Source organism: Lepisosteus platostomus, chromosome 12 (genome assembly GCF_059453375.1).
Source record: "Lepisosteus platostomus isolate fLepPlt1 chromosome 12, fLepPlt1.hap1, whole genome shotgun sequence".
Classification (NCBI taxonomy): Eukaryota; Metazoa; Chordata; class Actinopteri; order Semionotiformes; family Lepisosteidae; genus Lepisosteus; species Lepisosteus platostomus.
The window spans coordinates 458,948-478,641 of record NC_142622.1 but is presented as its reverse complement, the minus strand read 5'-3'; the positions used below and the strand labels follow the sequence as shown (position 1 = coordinate 478,641).

The 19,694-nt window shown below is 37.5% G+C and overlaps 1 protein-coding gene across 2 annotated transcripts in view; it reads left to right on the top strand.

The window, feature by feature from the left end:
- The first annotated feature begins 5,377 nt into the window (after nt 1-5,377).
- creb5b (cAMP responsive element binding protein 5b) overlaps nt 5,378-19,694 on the top strand; it is a 103,612-nt gene continuing 89,295 nt past the window's right edge. Inside the window, exon 1 of one of the 2 annotated variants that reach the window (XM_088600299.1) lies at nt 5,378-5,492. The gene's annotated coding sequence lies outside the window, so the exon portion shown is untranslated. The remainder of the gene's footprint in view (nt 5,493-19,694) is intronic. The other variant, XM_088600300.1, reaches the window with a different exon arrangement.

Sequence of the window (19,694 nt, the reverse complement as noted above, 5' to 3'; positions counted from 1 at the left end):
ATAAAGCAAGCATGTTCCAGAAAACATGAATGCCTAAAACTAAAATGAAGACTCTCAGGATTGAAAAAACGTTTTTAACCCTTATGCAAAATTTGCTTCACTGTTTCCATCACCAAATGATATGTAGGAATGATTCCCAAACTTTACTCAAGTTAAGCAAAAAATATATTTTCTTTCCCTTTTCCTTTCCCTTTTAATTTAGCGGTATGCACCTTTATATTCTTCGCAAATTGTCAGAAAAGGTTCCCAAGTCCACAAACCCATTGTCTCTGTGGATCCTGAGGAATGAGTAATGTACAGTAGCATGGACAGTGTCAAGTACGGAAAGATTTCTTCTGGCCTGGAGTGCTGGCCCCCCTTGAGTATAAATGGAGTATTTTGAATTGAATTGAATTTGATTACCATGAAGGCTTTTTGGTTGTCTGCCCCTTCATACTAAGTGGGTTCTGAGTTGGTGCTGATGATGCCGCAATATGTGCTTTGACAGACCAGGCTCTCTGGAGACTTGTCAACACTGACAGACCAGGCCAACGTGACATATTCACCAAAACGATGTCCTGTTTTGTTGAATTACAAATGATGTATTATTTCTCAAACAGAAAGCTCTTATTTCTAAAGGAAGTTAAATGTCAGCAAAAATTGCAAAAAAAATTCAAAACTAAAATATGTTGATTGCGTAAGTACTCACTCTATTTGTTGTGGCTGAATTAGTGCAGCCACTCCAATAGTAACAACGTGTTAATTTCAGTTCATGGTCATATTTGAAAAACATTGTTGTACACTGTATGAATTATAAAATTGTAGAGTGTGAGGATAAAGAAATTAGATGTAATGTTTTCAGCCAAAACAAGCTTAATTGGTATTTTGCTATACATTACAGCTTCTTGTTTTTGTTCCTTAGTAAGCACAAGGATGGTGTCATGGAAATCTTTTAAACTAAACAAGTAGGTGTTGACTTGAACGCAGCATCCAGGAGTCTGAGGTAGAAGCTGCCAATCACCGTATGAGTCAGCAGGCTCTTGCCGTAGCTGCGAGGAACACTGTGTCAACTGCAGGGGCCACTTCCTGTTGACGTGGTTTCTTCGGTGTTAAGCATTAGCATAGAGAGGTCCAGCGTACATGACTCACGTGGTGCGAATCCTTGATCAGGGTCAGAAGGAAGCAGACTTAATGAGGCTTTACAGAAATCTCTGAAGTTTCTGAAGGTATCGTAACAAGCAAAAGTTGAGGTCTGCATTCTACAGCATACCTGTAGGCTTCTGCTTTTTACACAAGGTACTTTACTGCATAGCTCCTGTTTGTCAGGAAACACGAATCACTGTGAAGGAAGGCAATGCTAATGTATGGTGTAGCAAAGGACGAATTATATGCAGGTTAACCCCATAAATATGACACAGCTGTCAGTCACTGCTTGATCTCACATGGTGTCTGGTACACAGAAAAATAAATGAGAATTTGAATGACCGTAAGAAATGTTACAATTGGTATTTTGACCAACCCAGCCTGTTTGGTTTCTAGTTGACTTAAGGGTCTCATCGAGCTCTTTCTTGGAAGAAGCCAGGGCACCAGCTTAAACAACACAGCTAGAGCAGCTTGTTTATTATTCAGAAGCTATTGACAATACTCTTGCTGCATTTGCTCAAGACAGAGGTCTTGCCCATAAACTGGAGAAGTGATAACATTGTGCCCATTCATGAGAAAGGTAAAAAACACTGATCCAATTAAATAATTATTAGTTGTTAAGTAATAATTAAGTAACAATAGACCATTAGGTCTGACTTCAATGTCATGTTAGTTTATGGAAACATACTGTATATTTAAGAAGCATCAAATGCATGACAATCCGATACTAGGGAAAACTCAAAATTGATTTACAGTAGTAAAGGGAGGTCTTGCTTAACTAACTTGTTACAGATTTTTGATAAGCAACAACAGTAAAAGATACACACAGAGAATATGAGAGCACATGATTTTGTGTTTTTAAATTTTAGAAGGCTTTTGATAAAGTTCTTCATTAAGGATTACTTCTCAATTTACAATGCATTAGGCATTCAGGAAGATGTATTTGTTTGGATGGAGAATTCCTTAATACAAATTAGAGAGTACAGTTAAGGGGTAAATCCTCAAATTGGTGTGATGTAATCATTGGAGTATCACAAGGATATGTAGTAGGACCACTTCTTCCTATTTTGCATCAATGATCTAGATTATGGAATAGTTAGTAAACTGGTCAAAATTACAGGTGATACCAAATGGAAAGGATGGGCAAAAACTGCAAGAAGCAGCAGATGCAATTCTGAAAGATTTATATCAAATTCAAGACTGGTCAGATACTGTATGCGGCAGGTGATGTGGACATGTGCAGGGTTTTGGATGCAAATAGCAAAAAATTAAACTACTGTATAAAACGAAAATGGAAACACTGAGAATGATCATGCAACATATAAAAAAGACTGAGGTGTTAATGCTGACACATCGTTTACATCATGAGACGATGTGAGAAAGCAATTAAAAGGGCAGACAAATTGTTAGGATATGTAACAAATGTGCTACCAAAAAATGTTGCATCTTCTAAGAAGCATCTGAAATAGAAACATCGTGTTTCGTGTGTCTCAGGTTCTGTAGTCATACAGTACATACTGTACACAGACTCATATACTGCAGTTTTTCTCTACTCTCCCTTTTCTTCTAAATCATCATACATTTTCTGCTAACTAATTGAAAGGCCAGTGTGACACCCAATGTTATGAATTCCAAAAATTGTTAACTACGTGATGTACCGTAAACAATTCCATGTGCTGTTATTATTATTAATTACATGTTACCTGAAAACTCTTTCCTAAGTGCAATCAAATGGCCAGATGTGTGAGAAGCAAAGCAGTATGAATGTCCTGTCTCAAGGGTGTTATTTTTACACATATTTTGAAACTGCAAATTGAACGTTTTTTGTGGGAGGCAGTACAAAATTAACATTCTATAGGGAACTGTCATATGTAAATTCTTCATATGTGATCTTGAGTTTCTGATAAACACATTATACATGTGCAGTTTGTCATGACAGAGACTGCTTTAGACTATAATGATTTCCTCCTGCTAAAACAACCACACAAATGGCATATTTAAGAGAAGAAGTTTTGCATCTTTAAGACTGTGAAATTATTCAATAATGTTTTTTTTCTTTTTGAAAGAAATAGATATTTTGTTTATGAATAGAATTTTATGTGATTAAGTGCCATTCCACTAATTTCATAACACCTAGCACCTGACAGTCACTCACAGTAGCCTGATTGTTACAATAGCAGGTTTCTGAGGTACATTCTGGGGCTAAAGTGATTTGTCGAGGTTATAAATAAATGAATTTTGAACAGCATGGCAGCTGAGGGAGAAGGAAAACAGAGGGCCCTTGTTTCACTGAGTGACACTAATTTTGGGTAAAGGCTTTGTAAACATAGCACCAGGCCTCCTGGAAGCTGGGCAACATACTGTAAAGCTGGCATAACAAGCCATGACGTATGTAAATAAATATACAATGACTGGAGAAGTCTGATTTAATTCAGATTAGCCGAAACGTTATGAATGTCGTTGCAGGGTTTATTACACAGTTTGTCTTCCTCTTGCATGCAGCTGAAGAATTTTATTTGACAATGACAATATGTTTTAAGGGCAATATTAAGCTTAAAATTTCAATATCTGTTTTCTTGTTTAGGATGTGTGAGTTTGGTTTAATTTAATGCAGACTTTGTAAAAGCCTAGTAAAAACAGAATGTTGCTGTTCAGTCATACAAAAAGGAGGTTAAGTCTGAGTTACACATACACTGTAGCTGTAGGGATAAAAAGAAAACATTCCTGCTTTTACATTGTTTAACCCTATAACCTTCAGGTAAGTTAAATGTTATTCTGCATTATAAACACCTCAATAAGAACAGTCTTCATTTGCTGATGTTGCACTCAGCAAAAGGTGCAAAAAATTCAGTTCTGCCTTAACTTAAGGTTCAGTTCATAAATGTTGATCTACTGTACAGTATGACAAATGGACTTTAAAACATCTGATTTTTAAAAATTCTTGATATTTTCTTTATTCATTCATGATGATTTATCAAAGTAAATGTATGAGACCCTAAAATAGAACCCAGAAGGGATCATTTGGACCATGTTCATCCTCCTTTGAAGGATTTCAAGGAATTTGCTTTGGAATTTGATTTCTAATCAACCTCTTGGGTTAATGAGCTCAAACGCTGCATGGGCTGGGCTGAGCACGCACATGAAGATTTAGACATTGACAACTATAAACGAAGAGTACTGTGTGAATGTGCTGAAACATGTCAATACATGAATGTCTGACAGCGCTCACAGCAGACAGATCAGATGTGTTATTCTTTTTTCACCTACAGCTTAGGCTCTTAACCATGTTGGGATATAAAGGAGGTTCATTAAGTCACCTGCTGTCATAATAAGGTTTCTAAAATCTGCTTAAAGGTAGAATTTGTATTTATTTAATAAATGATAGTAATACAGCAGTGATAAAAAAACAAGAAATTGTGAGTCTGTATTAATTCTTACAGATAGCATTCAACTTTATTTAGCTGACCCTGACCCTACAAAACTACTACTCAAAGGGAACTTCAGATTAGTTTGCTGTTGTTATTGCATACTCTACATCTTACATCGAGTTGTTTTTATCATTCCCCTAACATAATGTACAGCAATAAATGTTTTCTTAAAAATGGATGTATGTTTCTGATCACTGGTGGTATTTTTCACCTTAAAACATTTCCTAAGTCCGGCCGGTATCAGCACTGGTTCTGTAATGGCATCTCTTAAATTCAACACTTAGAAGTCGACATAATCCCGGGCATTATTTATTTATGCTACATGGCTTCATTATTCATCATTTGCTTGGGTTCGCTCGAGTCACGCTGGTTAATTGACAAGGGAGAGCGCAGGCGTCCCGCCAGAGTTGGGCTGCTCAGAAATCGCCACAAGAAACCCTGGCTCCGACGTATTTATACGACTGGCTGCCTGTTTATTATGCTTCGGGCAATGGTCTGTGAAGCCAGCGCAACCTTTCCTGTAGTCTGCGTCTCCGCTCCTGGTTCAGAACTTCCTTTCTGCTGTATTTCACTGCGATTTGGGAAACGAAACAAAGTTCATTCCGGAGAGGCATGGAGCAGCCCTGGCACCGGCCGAGCAGGCTCGGTTCTGAGAGCGTCACCGAGCAGCGCCCCAGACAGACCGTCCCGGCCCGGCCCGGCGGTGCGGCGGACAGCGGGCACACCCACCGCCGCGCAGCCGTACGCGTGCGTGCGGCCTGGCCCCGCCCGCCCGGGCCGCCCCACCCCCGAGCGGACCGCAATGATTTAGAAGTTCAGGAATCCCACGTGACGTCACCATGGGGTGATGTAATGCTTCTCTAAATAGAACGTATTGTAATCTTCTCTCAGTCCAACGTGGTTCCTTCTCATAGAGTGTTGCTTCTTCTCTGCACTTGTTTGGTAAGTTCATAAAAATTGCCCTTTATTGCGCAGAACTCTGTAATAGCGCGGAACTGAGCCTGCAGATGTTGAATGTTAAGTTCTTTGCTTAGATTACTGATGTTTTCTGTTGGAAATAACATGTATGACATCCATCTCTATTATTCCCGTGCTAATAAACAGTTAGATCTGTATGAGTTGTAGCGTGTGTATCAGCGAACAGTGAAGTAATGTAAACTGCTGTGACTAAAATTACTTTTTTTTAAAGTTAACAGGTTGCGTACTCTTTGAATGCTACAGGTCAGTCTAACTAAAAGCACGTCTGTGTTTTTCAAAAGCAGACTTGTCGTTCTAAGTATGCAGTCAAATCCGGGGGTGTGTTAAGTGTCGAACTGAACTGTAGCTGTTAAACATTGGCAGACTTGCGGCGGACAACTGTTCTCTGACGAAAAAGCCGGTTTGGGGGCTCCAGTCTGAAGATGTCTCTTTGCCTTACATGAACCCCAAGCTGTTGGTATTCGTCTGTGAGGTTGATGTGCCTGTCAATAACAGACAACACAGAGCGGTGAGCCCTACAAAGACGGGGCTGACCGAGGAGACTGGCAGGCTGGTGACATTCCGGAATTCATGCTCGCTGGTGCCCAAATACTGTTTGTGAGAAAACGTGCACTTTCGCAACATATAAAGTAATGTAGTAATATACAGTTACGGATTTACTGACGAGCAACAATAAAGTCTCGTTTATCAGTTTCGGTTCACTCTTTCTAGTGGTGAAATATATCATTAATCTAACTTTGCTTGTTCATTCACTCATTGTCGTTTGCAGCTAACCGTGCGTGCTGTTTTACTGTAAATAAGAATTATATTTTCAGGATTACGTCATTCTGCAGACCAGTAAGTGTTTGATTAACAGTCTGAGATATTGAAGGGTTCAGGGGCAGATCTGCTGACAAAGCACTCTTGCCTTTAAAACCCACAGGCTGAAACGATGTTTTAATCTGGAGCCTCAAAGTTTTGAATAAACGCGTCTGCCTCGATTTGCCTTCCAGAAGGCTTGTTTCAGCTGTCATTTTTACTGTAGCCATGATTTTTGTAAAAGTTGTTTGCTGAAAGCTATTGCAATCAGTCGTTTATATGCAATGAAGTACCCGCGCCTTTTGTCTTTATTAAGCCATTCACATAGGATAGAATAGTGTCTCGCATTCATTAGGGTGAATATGTTCATGTACCAGCAGTCGGATAACGGATTAAGAAACTCAAGGAAGCCGTAGATAGATGGCATATCATTTTATACAGATCTTTGTAAAATCTAAATGAATCGATCAACCAAAGTATATTTTGATTCACTTGGGGATTCGAGGACATACTCATCATGCTGGAAAGGTGAAGTTAATAACATCAGCACGCAGACAGCACATATAGACATTTCTCCGCAGAAGCTCTCCACTCGAGAGGCGCCGGAGCCGTGTTCGCTCCAGAGTTGCGCCGGTGCTCACAGACGGTTCAACAGTCCGAGAGGGACTCGGGGCTCTGTGGCTCAAATAATTTCCAAGTTTATATCCTCACAATACATTCAGTTTACTTTTAATATTTAATAAAACATATAATTATAGGTGTAGGTATAATAGAGGTACAGAGTGTATTTGACGTGATAATATACCAAAGATTAACGTTTCAGTACGAGTGGGTGCTCTTAACCTGGACTGTCATCTCGAATGTATTTTTTTTAAATAACACAATTAAAACAGTAAGATACAGTATATTCACATCTTCCCAGCTTTCTGTAAAAGACTAAAGTTCCTCACGTCATTTTTGGCGTAAAACAAACTGTGCTACCACTTTTAAAGATCGACTATTATTTTTTTAACAGTAAGACCTAATATCTTTAAGTCACGAAGACACCGCAGTTATTTCGGCTCTCAGGTAAACTACAGCAGATGACGCAACGTAAAGTTATAACATCCAGACAACGCATTGTTTGGTGTTGTACACAAGATGCTTACAACAGCGATTAACTTCTCCCTGATCATCTGTAAATATACTGACATAAAAATAAGGCACAGTACATTACCTAAGTTTACACGATGAGAAAAAGACTAAAAAATGAACTAAATTTTAAAACTAATGTCTGCTAGTCCCTTTGCCATTTCAAAATCCTCTACCTGTAGGGACCATCTCACCTGCCTCTGTAAAATACAAACACATTTCTGACATTGACCAAGAAATCTATGTTGTACAATTGTCTACAACCCGAAGATATTTAGCTTTTTTCATATGCAGGAATCTCACATGGTGTCTGATGAAAAGAGGGCTGAACTAGATATTGAACATAAGAAAAGTTAAAAACAGGAGGAGACCATCCAGCTTGACTGGTGGGAGCTTATCAAGTCTGATGCAGATCAATGAAGTATTGAAAGCATTTATTTTGAGACAGACCAGGCAACAACATGTAGTAATTGTACCCTCAATAAGACTGAACCGAAGGGTCACATCACTGTAAAGTATCTGATGACTCAAAAACAGAACACCGGTAGGATGTGTAACTAGCAACAAAGAAAGACAGGGAAAACAACACTCTGCTCAGGTCAGTCTTCTGAGTGGACGTAACTGCACAAACAAATGCACTTCACAGTTTCAGGTCAGGCGTTTATATTCCGTTATTGGCACAGGACACTTTTGACAAAAAAAATCTCGCAGAAACATAACAAAAATGCATGAAAACCTCAAACCTTGATCGTTGTGCACTATAGAGATGTATAGTTTCAGGCTGCCGGAAGAGCAGAGTAATGCAAATACTGTACAGTAGCTTACCATTCATTAAATATATTTTTGTATCAGTTCTCCTAGTGTTTACCCTTGGTTTTAACATCCCAGTTCAAAAATGAATTTCATATACGCTCTTTTGTTAAAACACCAAATTGTTTGATTGCCTCCTCCCATTACTGGAAAATATTAACTACTGTATCTAACTAACTAGATGGCAGCTTTATATAGCGATACTGCTTATTGAATTACCCAAATCAGTATAGTATTATAGTCATTAATTAGAATCTGCACCCACTTTTGCAGAAGCCAACTAGAGAAGTCTTAAAATGCAATCTTATGTTAAAACTTCTAGATTTCAGAACTAGGTTCTTAGGAAATAAAACATTTAACATGTGACTTTGTCAATCCTTGTCAACATGTTCTTTAATAATCAGATATCAATACCTAGTCAAAATGTCTTTGTTGTAAAATGCTGCACAGTTTACAAATAATTAATTGGGTGAAACGCAGGACGGTGCAGTTTCATTCTTTTTTTATAATGTTCACGGCATCACTGGCCAAAGAGGCCAATTGTGTTATTATTAAGGACCATATGTACTGTAAGTCTTGGAAGGGGTCACAAAGTTCAAAAAAACATATCCTCTTTCAGCGGAAGAATTGCTTTTCCAATATCATTGTTGTTTTTTTATGAGGAAAATAAATGGAAAAGTAATATAGTAAGTTGTGGAAATAAAAATGCAGTTACACATATGTCATTTTGAATTTCAGAGGAAAGTTTCTGCTAGTTTCCGTGTTTATAAAAAGTTAACCCCTTCCAATTTATGGAAATTACCATTTATTATTGCATTATTATGTGATAAAAACCCAGGTCATACAGCCTGAGATTTTGTCAGAACAGCCTGAGGAAATGTTTGTCATTGTTGTACCTTTTTGTGTTGTTTAATCTTTCCCAGGTTTTAAAGTGCACATATTAATTTTTTTTCAAACCACCAGTAAAATTCTAAACCTGACAATAATGTTTTCTTCAATAGTATTTGTGCAATGGTGTCAACACTTACACATAATTTATAACAAATATTTATAGAGAGGCCTAATGCATGGAGTACAGCTGTCTTGATTACAGTATGTGCCCTTTTCAGTTCTGTGATTTTTCTGCTGCAAAAACGTATACAAATATGGTGAAAGAAATTAGGCTTCAGCCAGAGAAGTAGAAGTGTTTTTGGGCTTCTTCTGATATTCGTCTGTCATTCTTGGCTAATTCTGCACATATTTAATAGATGAAGTGAGGTTTTGTGATTGAGAAGGTGGTTTAAGTCTGTCTTCTTTTTGTTTTATTCCAATATAGTGACGTACATATAAACACATGGGTCATAGATAGATGAAGACCTATACATGAAAAGCATGAGAAATTAAACTAAGGGCTACAGTGCTTACCTTGAACTTGGTCCCTGTAAGCCCTTGGGGAGCAGCACGACTCAGATTTCTAACACAAGTTTGTGCCTGTCTCTTATTCATGCCATACTGTTTGAATTCTAATGTGTACCTGGAGAATTATACTCAAATTCCTTATGAAATTCTACTCCAAACCCTAATCCTGGCTTTAATTCTCATGAAGAGTTACTTACTGTATAATGTAACCAAATTTCCTATACTTAGCTAAAACATCAACATGGTGATTTATTACATAAAATATCAACTAAGCATTTGAGAAATAAAGCCATAGCATTGGTACAGTACTGTATGTGTGCTATTTAGCTTCTCTGTGGAAGATACAAGTGGATTTCAATTTGAAATTTTCTTTAAGGTATAGTGAGGTTGCAGAATTCACACGGTTAAACACAACCGAAGAGCAATAACTGTAATTATCCACTTTTGCCGTTCCTTAATAATTGATTTTTTTGGCGTGTTTTTGGTGGAATTGAGGGAACTGGAATCTAACAAAACTAATGTTGTTTGTGTTTCAGTACCCATTTGTCTTAGAACATTGTGGAGCTTTTTTTTGCAGTAACGTAGTGGATGAAAATCTTATGCTCAGTATAAACTTTGCATACAATTGAAATTGCCCTGGATAAGGGCATCTGCTGCTGAACAAATAAATAATAATGTAATTATTTTTGAAGGGTCCAGTAACATCTCAGATGAAATTATACTGTAAATGGGGGAAACATGTGACTTGCAAATGTTTTACCTCAGTGGAGTGCTGTTTGCACTGCTGTCCTCAAGAGACTTTGCATTCAAAAGGCTGCAGGGTATCTGTGTTATGAAGGGAGACGCAGGATCAAACCAAGATACAGACTGCTTTGCTTAAAATGAAACCATATTTGACTGTTTTGACATCAAGTGACAAAATAATTGGTAAAATTTAACATATTTTTTAAAAAGTTAGAATAGTTATTTTGCTCGATTATTTTGTCAGCATAATCTTAATTTTTTATAATTGTACTCTGTCCAGGATAACAAAGAAGTCTTAAAGCAGGAATAAGTGTCGTTTTGTTTTAAACAAGAAGTCTGTTTTGTTTTTTATTTTATGAAGTTCAATTTCTTACAGTGAAATATAGTAAAGAAATCTCATCACCTTCTCTGGATGACTTAGAACTATACAGGAAAACCTGTATTCTCTTACATTTTGAAAAGAAATGTCATCAAGTATGTACGTGCTGTTAGCATATTCATTAATACTCTTTTTAAGGCCTAATTGTAAGTATCATCATACAGCCTATGATGTAAAGTACAGCTGTTCATGGAGATGTTTCTTTGTGTAGCCACACTTCATTCTCACACATCAGAATGCATCACACAGAGTGTTTACTGACTAGACGTGTTTTATTTTGTTGCATGAAGAATGAAATCAACTAATGTGTTGGGCCATTTTCAACATTGTTTATACATAATCTGTTCATTTCAGGCATACAAGTAATATCACATGGACATTCTGATTCATAATATTGATATATTCATCACAATTTGAACAGTTTTAGTTTTTGTGTGTAAAATGTATTCACTACACCAAGATCCAAATTGAGTTTGGAACTACTAAAGGCCTATTGTTTTTTCAGAGTGCAGACCCTATATTCAAATAATATAGATGATACTTTAGTACAAAACATACATTTTTTAATATCTTTCTCTAATTCTTTCCTCTGTGCAGTCTGTATTTTTCCTTTTCCTTTTGGAACGCCAGATTTAAAGTCTAGGATCACAGCTCCTGAGCCGCCCTGAATGGGTGACGACTGCAGACAGTCTTGTCCTGCTTGCTAACTGGCTCCTTTATTCCCCTGACCAGCTTCTCCAGTGGATATTGTTGCACTGTTGACCTTGGCAGTAGAGAGCCGGTCCCTGTTGACTTTGACCAGGGCTGCTGCTCGATCGCTGGTTTGTAGTTGGTGAGGTGAAGTAACCCTTCCCAGCTCATCTCCAGATGAGTCTCCAGTGAGTCCGCAGCCGTGCTCAGCTGTTTGTTGTTCAGCTGGAACTATGATAGGCAATTCAGAGGGTCTGTAGTGTTAGTAATTTTGGATTGACTGGAATTCCAAATGCCTGCTAAAATGCTCCCCTTAATTCCAAATTTTCATAGTAGTCCATCTAAATATTGTCTCTATATTATTGATATTATGCACCCCTGGATGTATTTTAGGTTGTCTTCTTAAAATACATTCTTAGTAACAAGTCAATTTCTAAAAAGTCTCTAAAATAAAGGGTTAATATTCTGTATTATATTAATTAATTGCATGAAAATGGTGTGTTATATAAAGGAAGTGAGTATCTAAATACTTCTAAGTCCTTTTTGGTGTACTTAGCCTTTGTGCTATTTTTTGTGGTGAGTTATTTCTATGTCTCCAATGGTGCTTTCCGAAACAATGTGTCTTTAAATGCCTAGCAGTGGTGTTTCTGATTACCGCCTTGACACATGCCTGTATTAGATCACACTATATTCCCTCTGAGAAGTTTGATGCCCTCTTTGCAGCTGTTAGTAATTAGTAAGCAAACATATTAGTCGCACTGTTGCAGGTTCCTTCTTTGATGAATCGCATTCAGCTTTATTCTGAGAATAGTGTGCTTAGAGCACTGCAGAACATGTTGTGACTTTCCTAACACTCCCTGCATTTTGTGTGGCTGTGTCATACATTGATGTCTCAAGGTTTCACGATTTATGTGTGAGAATTTAGTTGATGTGTTGATATCTTCCCTCTGGCGTTTTGGTTATTACATCAATGAATGGCTACAGTAGGTATATACAGTATAACGTTTTTCAGATTTGATTTTCATTACATGTTTTTGCCTTAGTTGGACATCCCTCTACATTATTAGTATATTTGAACTCCTCAGAAAGTTTTCATTAGGAATGTTACCATTACATCCAAATTTACAGATTTGTATTATTCTGTGTTCTGTTTTTGAAAGGAAAAAAAACTAATTAAAAACTTAGTTTTAGGACTTTATTTGAGCTCCATTGCTTTGTTTTGGTAGTGCTGGTGTAAAAGGACTTTTGATTCACACTCTCCTAGGGATGACGGAGGATAACTTCAGGGCTGGGGAATGAAAACGTTGCCGCCATCCTGTGAAACAAACAATAAAGAATCTTAACGAGAATGTTAAGAGTAACCAAAAACATTTATTTTGCTATTTGACTGTATTTTAGATAAATCAATTGCTTGAGGGTGTCTGCATTTAATTAATAAAAGCAAGAAAACTTGGACATTAAAGGCAACACAAATTTTGTATTGTGATTTAGTATTGAAAATGATTTTTCTTACCCTAATATTACAACATGTTTTTGGTTTCTCACTGGAATTTGTGAAAACAATTATATTTTCATTACTATACTAACAGATTTCAGCTTCTGAGTCACAGTCTTGAGCAGTCTGCTTCTCTGTGCTTAAGGTCAATCCTTGATGCATCTCTGATACACTGTGCAAGAAGTGTTGATTAATTTGCAGCCATACTCAACTGAACCAGCTCAACAAGACCGTAATATAGGACAGATCCAATCATTATTAATGCAAAGACATAAACATGAAAATGCTTAATGAATTATTGTTTCTCTGTTCTAAAGCTATTTTTTCAATAGGAGAACAATTTTTATAATTTATGGTATTTTGCCATATAAAAATCTATCCAAAAAATACATTAATTCTGATGCTTCCTGAAGATATCCTGTAACTGAGCAGAGTGGCAAATTGATTGATTTTTTTTCTTCAGTTAATTTACCCTTTTTTCCATCTTTGGTCATCTTGTTTTTTTTAGCTAATCAGATTTTGACCTTGTTTCATTAGTAACTCCATATTCTTAAAGTTTCCAAAATCGGAATAAAAAGGCTATATGAGTGAAACAAAAAAAATGGAAAGGGATTTTTAAAAAAGTTATGTTTTGTCAAACGTCAAAAGTTACTTAGCCAAAACTCTACCGAAACCTGTGACTATATCAGAAGGAGCATAACAGCCTGTGCAAGGTGAACCTGAACACGTTCTCATGCACTCTTACACACACGGCAGTTGCTTTCACAGGACTCTCCGGCTGTGTTACAGTGCATCCTGCGTGTGCCTTAAAGCAGAGATGCTCAAATTGGAAAATCATGGAAAGCCTATGAGTTATGACAATAAACATATTTTAAATTCTTTGTTTGAATTTACTTTACTAGACGATTTTACAGCATCTGTGGTTGCCCAAGTGTCATGTTCTGAAGAGGTGAATCTATGAAAGAAAGCAAAGAGAGTGAGGATTAATAAAACACTAAGTCATTAACGCACTTGCCAGGAAATACAGAGTTGGCCGTTAAATTTGTGTACCAGCTGGCAGAAGCAACCAGAAATGTGCTATGATATTTTTCCTGGTTAAATCCCTTGGCTGGGTGATTGTTTTAAAATTTGTTAGCCTGCCCTGGCCAGTTTTAATACATTTTCTAATCCTAAACAAAACCAAACAGCTTTGCGTTACTTTTCTCACCCATGGGAACCATAATTATAAGTGTTTTGACTTTAATGGGGCCAAGTTTCATGTGATGCTTTTAGTCTTTTGATGGAATCTACTGGGCAGGTTTTAAATTGGGGTTTTTAATTGGGGCGGAGCGGTGGCTCTGTGGCTAAGGATCTGCGCCTGTGACTGGAAGGTTGCCGGTTCAAATCCCTTGGCCGGCAGAGGAATCCTACTCCGTTGGGCCCCTGAGCAAGGCCCTTAACCCCAACTGCTCCAGGGGCGCTGTACAATGGCAGACCCTGCGCTCTGACCCCAAGCTTCTCTCCCTGTCTCTGTGTCTGTGTCTCCCTGGAGAAAAGCTGGGGTATGCAAAAAGACGCATTCCTAATGCAAGAAATTGTATAGGGCTAATAAAGAAACATTATTATTATTAATTGATGGACCTCACTGAAATTGCTGAATTCCTGTAGATTTTGTGTGTTCTGCTTGTGTCTTTGTGAGTTTACTCCTACCTACTAAAGGCTAAATAACTGGTTCATTGGTGTCTTTATATTGTATTGTTGTATTATGTCAGTGCTCTTTTCTTCTGGATGGGATCAGTGTTCTCATGATCCTTACCTGAAGTAAGCAGCTTAGTAATGTTGACTGGATGGAACTAATTGAATTTGAATTTGAGTTGAATTTGGCAATTACAGGGCCTCCCAGAAGTAGGACTGTTAATATTTAATAATATAGGTTCAGACATATCTTGCAAACTCAGCAGTTCACCAGTTTCATTCTATTTTGTATGTAAAAAGTATTTTGTTTGCCTTTTCTGTTCATTGAGCACAGATACTATGAGTCAAGAAACCAATTCACCAATTTTAAACCCTTATTTAATACTCCATGGATGCAATCTACAGTATAAATCATATACATTATCCACACGTACTGTACATTATTCACATATTCATTATATACAGGAACAAGTAATAGGTTTATTCCATGCTGAAAAGAGAAGAAAGAAAACACAACGTTTCGGCCATGGAGCCTTCTTCGGGTGTGAGAAGAAGGCTCACACCTGAATAAGGCTCCACGGCCGAAATGTGTTCTTTTGCAGCCTACGCATGCTGACGCAGCTCCCCACCTGAACTACTTCATTATATACAGTACTTGGTTATATATATGTATCAAGAACAAGAAGCAAAGGCTTCCAAAGGGGCTTCTCAGCTGCTTATCATGTGTCACAGAGAGCAGCTCCCCTGACATGCGATTCATAATGGAATCGACAAGCCTACAGGCTAAAAGAGGGAGAGGAGGAAGGAACCTTTCCTTGAGAAGATCCTTCTTGAAGGGAAACACTAAAGGGAAAGAGAGAGAAAGAGGCCCAGAGAATGTAGGTTGGATGTGTAAATGAGGCCTGTACTGAAACTGGTAAGCAGGCTAACTGACCAATGCTAGTTAGGATAATTTACTGTACCTGAGCCAGGTTTTGGGTTTGTATTTGTGTTTGTATGTCCTTCAGCTGAGTAAGTAAAAACATTATTTCACCGATACTGGCACCTCTCTTTGTGTCTATTACCAGAGATAAAACCTTTCCCTGCTCACAATGTGTGTGTTACTGGGACAAATAAAAACTGTTTATAGTCACAGATGAAGGTGAAACATATTTGATCACATGCTGAAATAAATGGCCTTTGCTGAGCATGTTTCATTCAAAACAAAGTGTGTTCTTAAGTTTCCATATAAAGAATCATCCAGCTGCCTAAATGCTATGAATTGGAATCATTTTGACTGGTTTCATTGTATTAAGTGTGGACTGATGTATGATAGTATATTAACCGTACAAATCAACACCTCCCTATGATTCACTCGTTTGCCTCTTATAATTTAAATAATGTTGATTGACCTTGTTCATGTAATCAATTCATGCTCTATGCAAGCAAACCACTGACAAAAACACTATTTACAAGTTCTGTCTTGGCCTTTGTGCTGACCATACGGTGGCACAGCGTGTTGGATTCCTTCATTCTCCAAACTGCTATGTGTCTAAAGCTCGGTTACATTCCTGGCCCAGAGATAGTATAAGCCATACTGAAAAACACATTTGAAAAAAAAGTAGTTTCAGTTGGTCCTCAGCAGTATGTTGTTTAAGACAAGGTTACCAATAAAAAAAAAATCTAATACAAGCCATTTACCCCATACTTACTGCAGTTTTCTAATGGATACTTTGGATTGTGTTTTTTGAATAATAGATATACAGTAAAACCTTAGTATTCACAAGTTTCATATTCACCATTTTGCCTATTTGCGTAAGATTATTAGTGTTCCTTCTCCACATTCATGGACCAAAATTGCCTGTTCGCAGGCTGTGCAGTAGTAGAGTAAATGTGGGCAGCATTTCACCTGTCCTGCATTGGTCTCTGTAATAGCAAAAGAACATGTTTATGTCTCTCTGTTAGAAGTGCTGAATGGGTTGGGCTTTAGGTACTCAGTGGCTTTCAGGAAAGTGTTAGATGCATGTTGTGTGTTAAAGCCTCTGTATAAGTGTTGTACTGCCAAATAAGAGAAATATTAAATATAAAAAAAACTTTTGTTAGCTGTAGTTCCCTAAGTAATCGCAGTCTCAGTTCTCACATGTCTTGTGGAAAAAGATAACATAATAAATTGTAAGAAGAAAGAAAAGTAGACCAACCGCAGGAGCAGGAGAGTGAGTTGGTTGAATGGGAAGGGAGTGAGGCCACTGCTGTTTCTCCATCCACACCCCCACCTCCACCCAGGAGCAGCTAACAAAACCACCTTTATGTCCAGCCTCTTTATGCAAGATGTCTCCGCTTTTACAGTAGGTGCAAAGCTGTACACTTCACTTACTTTCTTGTCGGTTATTACTGAGCTGTAATAAACTTCATTACAGAATGGTAGTACTGCATTTATATTAATTAGAAAAAGAAGTCATAAAAGGTAAGGAAAGTGTGTGCTACTAAGAATGAAAAAAATAATTCTAATACAGGGTAAGCTATGATATTATGTTTTTTTGCACATGCAGTAAGGTACTTTACTCTTGCAAATACCAGGTTTTTAGTGTAAAAAATAAATACATGTGCAGGGGTGTTTTATACCCATGAGGAATTCATTTATTTATTATTTGAGGCAATCTAAATAAAACGTTGAATGATTAGTGTTCTTTTGTTGTGATTGGTGAATTTATGGTGACATTATAGGAAAATGTAACAACCTGTCATAGAGACACAAGACTAGATTCACAGTCTTTATTAATCTACTTGCTTGATACTGGTTTCTTGTTGTCTGACAATAATTTTCAGTCAGGTAGAATTACTTTTAACCTTCCCAACATTTCTTTTCAGTTTCTTTTGGATTCTTTAATTCAGTATAGACTAAAGGTGATTTGATAGATTCATTAATATTTTTTATTTTAATAATATTGTAATATGATGTTACTGAAAGACTTCAACATGTACTGTAGGCCTATGGAGAGCAGGTCTTTCAATGCTGTTACAGCAAGGGCTAGACGCAAGACCTCAGGTTAGTGCTGCTTACTTTTTGAGAGCTTCCGGTGTGAACACTCCTCCACTCACTACTGAGTCACCTTTGAGAGACTCCCTGGAGCTACCTTACCACAGAAATGTCTGGTTCTGGCCTCAGGTACCTTCCTCTCCCCATTCCCACAAAGAGAGAGATGTCATGTAGAGATAGAACTTTATTGGCCATATACTGTAACATACCCCAGCTTGCTCTCCATGAGGCACACAGACAGGGATAGAAGCTTGGGGTCAGAGCACAGGGTCAGCCATTTATACAGCACCCCTGGAGGGGCCCAACGGAGTAGGGATTCCTCTGCCAGCCACGGGATACGAACCAGCAACCTTCCAGCTACAGGCACAGATCCTTAGCCACAGAGCCACCACACTGCCCGCGAAAAACATTTGCCGACGCGATAGCCTGGCATCGAACCCAGCTCAACTGCTTGGAAGGCAGGTATGCTCACCACTATACCACCAACGCGCATGTAGAATGGAGCCCTGATCTGTCTCAAAATATATATATAAAATTAGGATTACTTAAATCTAGTTTTAGATCTAGTTTTTATTTTCAGACGGACAGAAATGGACCATACTTAGTAACACAGGGTTAAAAGTCATCCTTTCGCGGTTAACACTTTCAAGTCCCAGATGCCGTTTTCAAACAAAGTATTTGTAAAAGCAATCACAGTTAAAGTAGCATTGGAAAAATTATTCGCCTAGAAAGTTCAGTTTTTATCTTAATTCACAGCAGATTATAATTCATCCTATAATGCAGTTTTTAATGATGAGGTCAGGAGAGACATGGATGTAAGATGTAAAATACAGTTATAATGGGAGAATTTAATTTTTCTCACACTGATTGGAGTGGGACTATAAAGGATCCTATCAGCTGAAGCTCAAATGCTACTCAAGGGTAATGACTGCTTTGGATGAGGGAGTTCAGGAGAATCACGAGGGAGTATGATATAGCGTCATTAGAGAAGGGATGGCAAAAGTATCCTGCTTCATGTATTTAGTAGAGTATCCCAAACAAAAACTATATCTAGAAAGAAATCTTTTTGAAAAGAACAGTATCACATAAAATAGGACTAAAATGTAAAATATTTTTCTTTCAATATTACACATCAAAAGTACTGTAAAAGATGAAACAGGAAATTGAAATGTGAGGAAACAGATTTCTTCAGCAGTACTGGTGTAGAAGAGGCAGGTTCTAGAAGAGGAGTGGACACACGTGGTTCTGGAGGGCTGATGTGTCTGTAGGAAATCATTTTAATATGGTTCTTAACCTAATCAGCTTACAATTTGGTTCTGCCAGCCCTTCAGCTGGTGGTGCTTTGACACTTAAAAAATGTGCAGACACACTGACCATCTAGAACCCAAGTGCCCATGCGTGTTACACCATGGTTTGTGTAAATGATACAATTTAAGAACTGAAATTTCTAGCTGTTAAAAAAGTATTTTAGGCAAAGATCTGTTTAAAATTCACAGATGGAAAACTGAACAATTTGTTTATCCCAGTCTTTTTGCTTTTCAGATGGTTTAGGACTCATAAGTCTGTGTATACTTGCCGCAGTTTTTGGATACCTGTTCTTCATTTACTGTATTATTTTAGTCAAGTTAAGTTTTGTTTTTGTTTGTAGGTTATGGAGTATTTTTACTCAAATCAGACTTCGTACTTTTGCTGTTGTACTACAATTTCTCTCACAGGATTATTAAAGTATCTATCTGAACACTTTGCTTCCAATTAAAAATATCATAAAGTTGGTAAAAGGTCGCAACCTCTATGTGGAATGTGAAAAAATATGCAAAGGAATTTAATTCTTACCAATATGATACTTACAGGAGACTAAAATCATTCTAAGTAATATTGTAAAGAGGGTTTTACTGTACTTAACATTAATCTCCATTATCCGTTAAATTTTGGATGACTATAGACATTGTAACCATGAATCTGTTTATTTTCTATAGCAGAATCTCAAATACAGTGTTCAAAGTTATATGTATTAAAGAATAATCAAAAAGA